The 7,325-nt window shown below is 37.1% G+C and overlaps 1 pseudogene; it reads right to left on the bottom strand.

Annotated features, from left to right (window-relative positions):
* Positions 1-277: 277 nt before the first annotated feature.
* Positions 278-3,673, bottom strand: LOC143411436 (thyroid receptor-interacting protein 11 pseudogene; annotated as a pseudogene).
* Between the last annotated feature and the right edge of the window lie 3,652 nt (positions 3,674-7,325).

Raw genomic sequence — 7,325 nt, forward strand, 5'->3', positions numbered from 1 at the left:
CTTTTGGTTTGACTCACATTTAACGTGTAGAAATCATTTTCCTTATGGCCATATTTAACACCTAGAAAATTGAATTTAACCTGAAGTGACTTTGTAGCCAATTGAAATAGTGAAATGGATCGGTTTTGATTAAAGAATTTTGATAAAGAGAATCTTAGAATTGAACCACTAAATTTCATATCTGGGCCCTCCAAGTGTAATTTTGTTTTAGTAGTTGGACAATGTTGAACAAAAAGTCCTGATAAAGAACTATTAAGCCTAGTTTGCTCCTCTGGTCTCAAGGGTATGTTGGGGACACTTTTGAATCTTCCCATTCAAAATGGCTATATTTAACACCTAGAAAATTGAATTTAACAATTGAAATAGTTAAATGTATACTACCAAATAATCCTTGTTCTCTTTCCATAGTAACGGTATGGAGTTGCTGCTGGAGGTCAAGGACATCCTAGGTGTATGAAACTGGAGACATTCTAGCACAAAGAGCTCCCCTCTCCACGTCTTTCTGCTGGATAATTTGAGTGAGTTTCTCAACCTCATATTTACACAGCTGATTGAACTGTTTGGTTAAAGATACATTCTTTGAATTACAAAGTTGAATCTCAAGGATTCGTCCTTTGATTCTTTTCACAAATTTTTCCATGTTGGCTTTACATATGGCATGGTTTTCGCTCCCATTTTCTATATTAAGGCTTTTCACTTTTGTTTCTGGAAAACTATCAGCATTCTCTGTTTGAATGTCCTGTGTCTCTTCATGCCCCTGGGCTTTTATTTGTTCGATGGTTTTCTGCAAATTCTTAATTTCCTTGTCTTTTTTAAAAAACAATTGGGTATGTGCAGCCTTCATCTGCTCATACTGGTATTTGAATTTATCTGTTTCCTCCTTCTGCTCCTGTAGAGACTGAAGTAGTTGCTTTTGACTCTGGTTTTGATCTTCAATGACCTTTTGATGATGTGTAACTTCCTCTTCCAGACGATTCTTGATGACATTCAGTTGAGATACCTCAGATTCTAGTTCTGTGATACTATCAAGGGTTTGAGGCTCAGCCACAGCTCCAACTTGATTCCGCTGTTCCCTAAGTCTTTCCAATTCTTCTTGCAGATGTCTGTTTTCTTCTTTCGTGGAGCTATGACTTCGGTCTTTTGCCTCTATGGTCTGCCTTAAAGTTTCATTTTGTTTTAAGGCCTGAGAACACTTATCTAAATCCTTTTGCAGTTCTGAACTTTCTTGTTTGAGTTGGCCAATAAAAACTTCTTTCTCATTTACAAGTTGCATCAATTGCTTCTGTTCTTCTAAACAAGATGCCAATATTTCCTTAGTTTCTTTTAGATCAGTAGCCATTTGCTCAATATTCTTTTTGAGTCCTGCTATTTCAAAGTCTTTCTCTTGACTGAGTTGCACTTCATGCTCCTGTTCCAGCTGTAAGGCAGAGGTATTCCAATTACATACATTTGAGAGTTCCTGAATAGTCTGCCTGTAATTGTTTGCCTCTTCCAACAGTCTCTTTTTGGCCTGACACAGTTCTGCTTGTATCTGTTCTTTCTCTCTTTTCAGCGTCTCCATAATAGTGTCTTTTTCTAGAGAAATTTGGTTGTTACCAGCAATAGATTCTTCCAACTGATGCCTTACATCTTCATATGCTGAAATCAACTTGTCATTTTCCATTTTCAGATCAAAAGCAACTTTCTTTAAATTTTCATTGAGCTGTTCTACTTCTGCAAGATTTTGCTTCAAGTTTGTAATTTCGACTTCCCCTTCTTTAAGCAAGTCATCCTTAAAATTAGAGTCTTCATTAACAGCATGTCTTAACTGGTTCTGAACTCTACATAGTTCCTCTTCCTTTTGGCTAATGTACTCCTTAAGTTCCAGGTTTTCCTGCTGGATGTTTAAACTACTTTTTTGTGAACGACGTAGCTGACCTACTAAATCTTTGACTTTAACTTCAAGCTTCTGCTTGGTTAAATGCAAACCACAGAGGCTCAGTGCACTCTCAGTTAACTTGTCTTTCTGTACATGCAACGCTTTAGTTATCTCCATTTTATCCTCCTCAAGTCGATGAACTCTCTTTTTCTCATCATTCAGATCTTGTTTCAACTTCTTGATTAGACCATCTCCTTCATTTTTCTGTTTTGATAGCTCATCTATTATCCAATTCATGTGCTTTGTGGTTTCCCGGTGTTCACTGTACAGATATTCTAACTGAGCTATCAGCATTTCCTTTTCGTTAATACTCTCATACAGCTCTTGCTCCTTAGCCTCCAAGTTCAGTGTTAAGTCATGTATTTGTACATTCAAATTCATGTCTGTTGAAGCCGCACTTTTAATGACTTCATATTCCCAGCTCAGTTTGCAAAGTGATATCTGAAGTTCTTCCTTTTCTTGACTCAATAATGACTTCTCTTTTTCTAAAACTTGGACATGCATTTGAAGTTTCAGATTGTCTTCAGCAAGGCTGGTATCCTGTCTTAAACTACTCAGTCTCATTCTTTCAGCATCAGACAGGGCTTGCTGGAGTCTGAACACTTCTCCCACTGATGAACTCTGCGGAGAAATTGTTCCCTTTTCTGCAGCAGGATCACTCTGCTCCATCAGAGAAGGCTGCAATTTACTACATTCCACTTTCAGGATTTCACACTCTTCAATTATCTGTCTCTTTTCCACACTGAGCCGCTCCTTTTCTCTCTTCAGCACATCTCTGTCGTGTTCTGCAGAAGATAATTTTTTCTTTATGACTTTGATTGTATCCTCAAGTTCTTTGATTCTTCTTGTGGACTCTAGTTTTTCAGTTTGTAGAACCTGAATAGTGTTTTGCATCTCCCAGACTTGAGACTCATCAGTGACTGTAACTCCTGAGTCACCTTGGTGTAACAGCTTTTCCAGTTCTGCGATCCGTCCTTCATAGTCATTTGACTCCTGTTGATGCTGGTGATTTAACTCTGCCAGTTTCTGTTCATGTGCATTCTGCAAAATGGACATTTCATGTTGGTGATGATCCATGTCCTGATTTCGGTTTTGTTCCAGGACCTTAATTGTATGGTGTAGTTTGCTGATTTCACTTTGATCTGAATCATTTGTTCCTTGTGCCTGCGTGTTACGCCTCCAATGGCCAACTTCACATTCAAGTCTTGAAACTTCATTTTTCAAACTGTTTATTTCCTGTTGTGATGAAATTATGTCACTAAAGTCCTTGGCATCATCACAAAAAGGCGACAAATGATGGCTGAATCCATAACCAAATGAACAAGGTGCGCTGGTTGCTGGTACACCACCCGCTCCTGAAGGTACTGATTGAGCAGCTGACTGCAGGCTCAACACCTGCTCCTGTAGTGCCATCTGGCTTGCTTGAAGATGACTGATGTCTACCTCTTTCTGTTGCAGCTGATTTGGGTAACTTGTAGATTGAAGGTTTATCTGAAGCTGTGATGCTTCATCCTTTTTTTCAAGATCAGTACAATACTTTTTAAGTCTTGTATTCTCTGATCTCAACCTTGATTCTGTGGTTTCAATTTTTTTTCTTCGACAACGAAGTGAACTGTCTTCCACAGCTTTGGAGACCTCCACAGGCCTATCTATGATGCAGTTGGAGACTTGGCCAGTGGGGGAAGCCAAGCTGTCTCCCACCTGACCCAAGGACTGGCCCAAGCCGAAGCCTAGACCTCTAAACCACGAAAACATTGCTAGAGCTTCAGAGAGCCCTCAGCTCTGCTCTAAAAACCGCTCTATGACCATCCACCTTCCAGCTGAATGTCCTGGAGCGTTGCAGGGATCAATTATGACCAAAGCATTCAGAATTCCGGGCAGTGCAGGGTTCCTGCCACCTTGGCACTCTGCCTTAAAGGTAGAGACCTGTCCTGGACTCTGACTAGAGACTTGCCACCAGGGACTCAGTCACCCCCGCGGGGCCTCTGCTCCCTCCCTGGACTTTCAGCCCTCTGGTTGGGTGACTTCTCCCTCAGAGTTAGTGACTCCCCCAGCTCCAGCTGGTCCTGCCACCTCCATGCTGGCCGCCAAAACACCCCCATCTGAGAGCCTTTACCCTGTCTTGGAGGCCTGAAGTTGAAGTTCTGACCTCAAGGACTCAAGTTTTCTATGAAATCTAATCTGTTGGTGATGGTTTCCAGTGGAATTTTTGTTTGTTTGTTTTTTATTATATGACAGCAGAATGTATTATAATTCTTATTACAGACATAGAGCACAATTTTCCACATCTCTGGTTTTATACAAAGTTTTTGCACATACATGCACTTTGTATAATAATGATCATCATATTCCACCATTATTTATAATCCCACGCCCCCTCCCTTCTTTTCCCACCCTCTCTGGTCAATCTAGAGTTCCTTTATTCCTCATATGCTTCCTCTCCCCATCCCATTATGAATCAGCCTCCTTATATCAAAGGAAACATTTGGCATTTGGTTTTTTTGGGATTGGCTAACTTCACTTAGCATTATCTTCTCTAATTCCATCCATTTACCTGCAAATGCCATGATTTATTCTCCTTTATTGCTGAGTAATATCCCATTGTGTATATATGTCACATTTTTTTAAAAAATCCATTCATCCATTTAAGGGCATCTAGGTTGGTTCCACAGTTGAGCTATTGTGAAGTGTGATTTGTGTCTTTCATTTTCATGAGTTCTGACTGGTTTCTTTTCAATACTTCTATTTCTTTATTGAAGTGATCTTTTATCTCCAATATTAGCTTTCTTCATTCATTGCTTAGATCTTCTTTTAGTTTAACGTTTTAATAATCATTTTTATAATCTTTGAAATTTCATCTTCTTCCATATCTGTGGTATCCTTTGTTGGGAGATTCTGAATTTTGGAGGAGATTTCTTGGCCTATTTCCTCATGTCTTCAGAGGTCTTGGTTGGACTTGTGCATCAGTTTAGATGGATTCTCCTTCCTCCTTTAAGTCCTCTTGTGGATAGTTATCTTTTTTGCTTTATGAGTAGCTATCCAATGTGCAACCTGAGATGCTCCTCTGATTGTTTCTCCTTGAGACCTGTTTTTTTGTTTTTGTTTTTGGTTTTTGTTTTTTGGTTTGAGAGTTTTGTTTCCCCAATTCTCTGCCCTTGAAGTAATCTGAAGGATCAGGTGGGGCTAGATCATCATGTGTGGAGTGAGATTTGCTGTTACTTACTTGGCAGAATTGTGAGTATTGCTCCACAGTGAGATCTCGACTCTATGATCTTGAAATGTCCCGATCACTTCCCAGCCCCTCTTACAGCAAGTGGGAGCCAGGAATAGCACTACTGTTAGCAACAGATGTACAGTGTCTGCTGTCCACTTTGACATCTATAGCAATAATTGCCACCTATATAGGAATGTTGAGGTGAGCATCAGTAGCATCTATACCAAAAATAAAAAATCACGAACTCAATCAAGAATTAAACAGCAGGTGTCTACTATGTCATGTATTCTATCAATAATCACAACAACATGAATGGGGTATGAATTACATTAACTATCTAATTCTATTAGTCAGTTAAATTAAAGTTTCTTAAGTATAGAGAAAATAGGGTAGGAAGGCAAGAAAAGTTTGAAATATGTTAAGTAAACAAAAGACAGTCAGGAGATAGGTAGCTGATGTTGACTATAAAGAAGGAATTACAAAAGAAAATAACTAAAAGTAATTAAAATACAAAAGAGGAGAGAGACCATGAAAATTTGGTATTGGGGTGGAGAGAAACTAAAGAAGTAGGGTTAAGGACAAAAACCAATATAGAAACAAACAAGCAAATGTAAGATCAAAACAGTTCAAACCTGTATATAATTATATCCCACCTAAGTCAAAACAAAACAAGGCTAAATCATAAACAGATGCAAAAGAAAGCAATTAAATAAAAGTAAAATTACATAAATATATATTTTTTCAAACCTATCCACACAGTGAGAATACACACACACACACACAGAGAGAGAGAGAGAGAGAGAGAGAGAGAGACACCTCAAAACTTCCAGAATAAAAAGAAATAACATTAAATAAAATATAATAATTAGCCAACCACAGGAATATGGTTTATTTATCCCAGGTTATTAAGGAAAATGTGTATTATATGGTATAAACTATGTAATTTCTAATACACACATCACAATTTAGGGAAATAAGTCCAAGAACTCTAAACTCTGAAAGTTCATGCATTCTTTGAATCTGAATTTAAAATATAGCACTCTTCATTAGGGTAGGCACTAGATTGACACAAATAAAATATGAAAGTCAAGTATAAATACATATGGAAAAATAACTTTTAAAAATACAAATAACCAATAGTATGAACTCATTGAATGAGTTAGAGAAAAAAATAGATTATGAAACATCATAAATTATATATTTAATTATATTTTTGACAAAGTAGCTATGGTTGAGTTTCAAAGAGCTGGAGATATTTAGCCATGTCCAAATCAAGCACTGTTTCTCTTGGCTAATTATTCCTGGTTCTTCTCTCATAACTTATGTGGCTTAAGTTCAAGCACTTTCACCATCCTACTCACATCTCTTTGGATATATTCTGCCTAAACATAATCCTATAGAAGATGAATAATAACAAATGATAGTTGAAGAATAGCCCGATTGACTGCTTATAAAAGAGGCCCATTCTGTTTTGTAATGGGGAGGCCGCTTTATAATAATACAGCCTAAGTTGAGAAGTGCTTTGTACAGTAGTCATATTGTATTGCTCACTCATATTAAACTCATTCTACTAATCTGAAAGATCACATTGGCATACACAGGTACACTTCAGCATATGCTGGAACATGGAATTCTTACTGCCATTTCATAACATATTCCTACTTGCTCATCCTGGACCTTATGGAATAGTGAATAGAATATGACACTGAGAATAAAATTTGGTTTAGGATAGTGAATATTTTAAGTTGAAACTAAATATATTCTACATGGGAAAATAAATTTTGAGGATATTTTCATTATCATGTATGTTCTTTCTACAACATCTTCAAAAACAGAGAGAATATTCTTCAAAAAGACAAATTATACTTAGGAGGCTGAGTTACTAGGAGTCCATGTTCCAGAAAAAAGGAAAAAGGAAAATGGAGATGGGAATGTAGCTTACTAGTAGAGCATTCTTCAGTTCTATCATTAGTACCACAAACCACCATCAGCACAACAAAAAAAACAAGGAAAAAAAATCATAATTCTAAGAGTTTGTATTTATTGAGACTTTAGAGTGAGCCACAGTAACACTGTGAAGTAGATCACAAATGTATTTTAGAGATTATTTTAGATTACTTAATAAATAAGTTAAATTATTTATTTATTAATAAATAAATAATTTAGATTATTTTAGGAACTGATTATTTGCTG

The sequence above is a fragment of the Callospermophilus lateralis genome, chromosome 12 (assembly GCF_048772815.1).
Source record: "Callospermophilus lateralis isolate mCalLat2 chromosome 12, mCalLat2.hap1, whole genome shotgun sequence".
Taxonomy (NCBI): Eukaryota; Metazoa; Chordata; class Mammalia; order Rodentia; family Sciuridae; genus Callospermophilus; species Callospermophilus lateralis.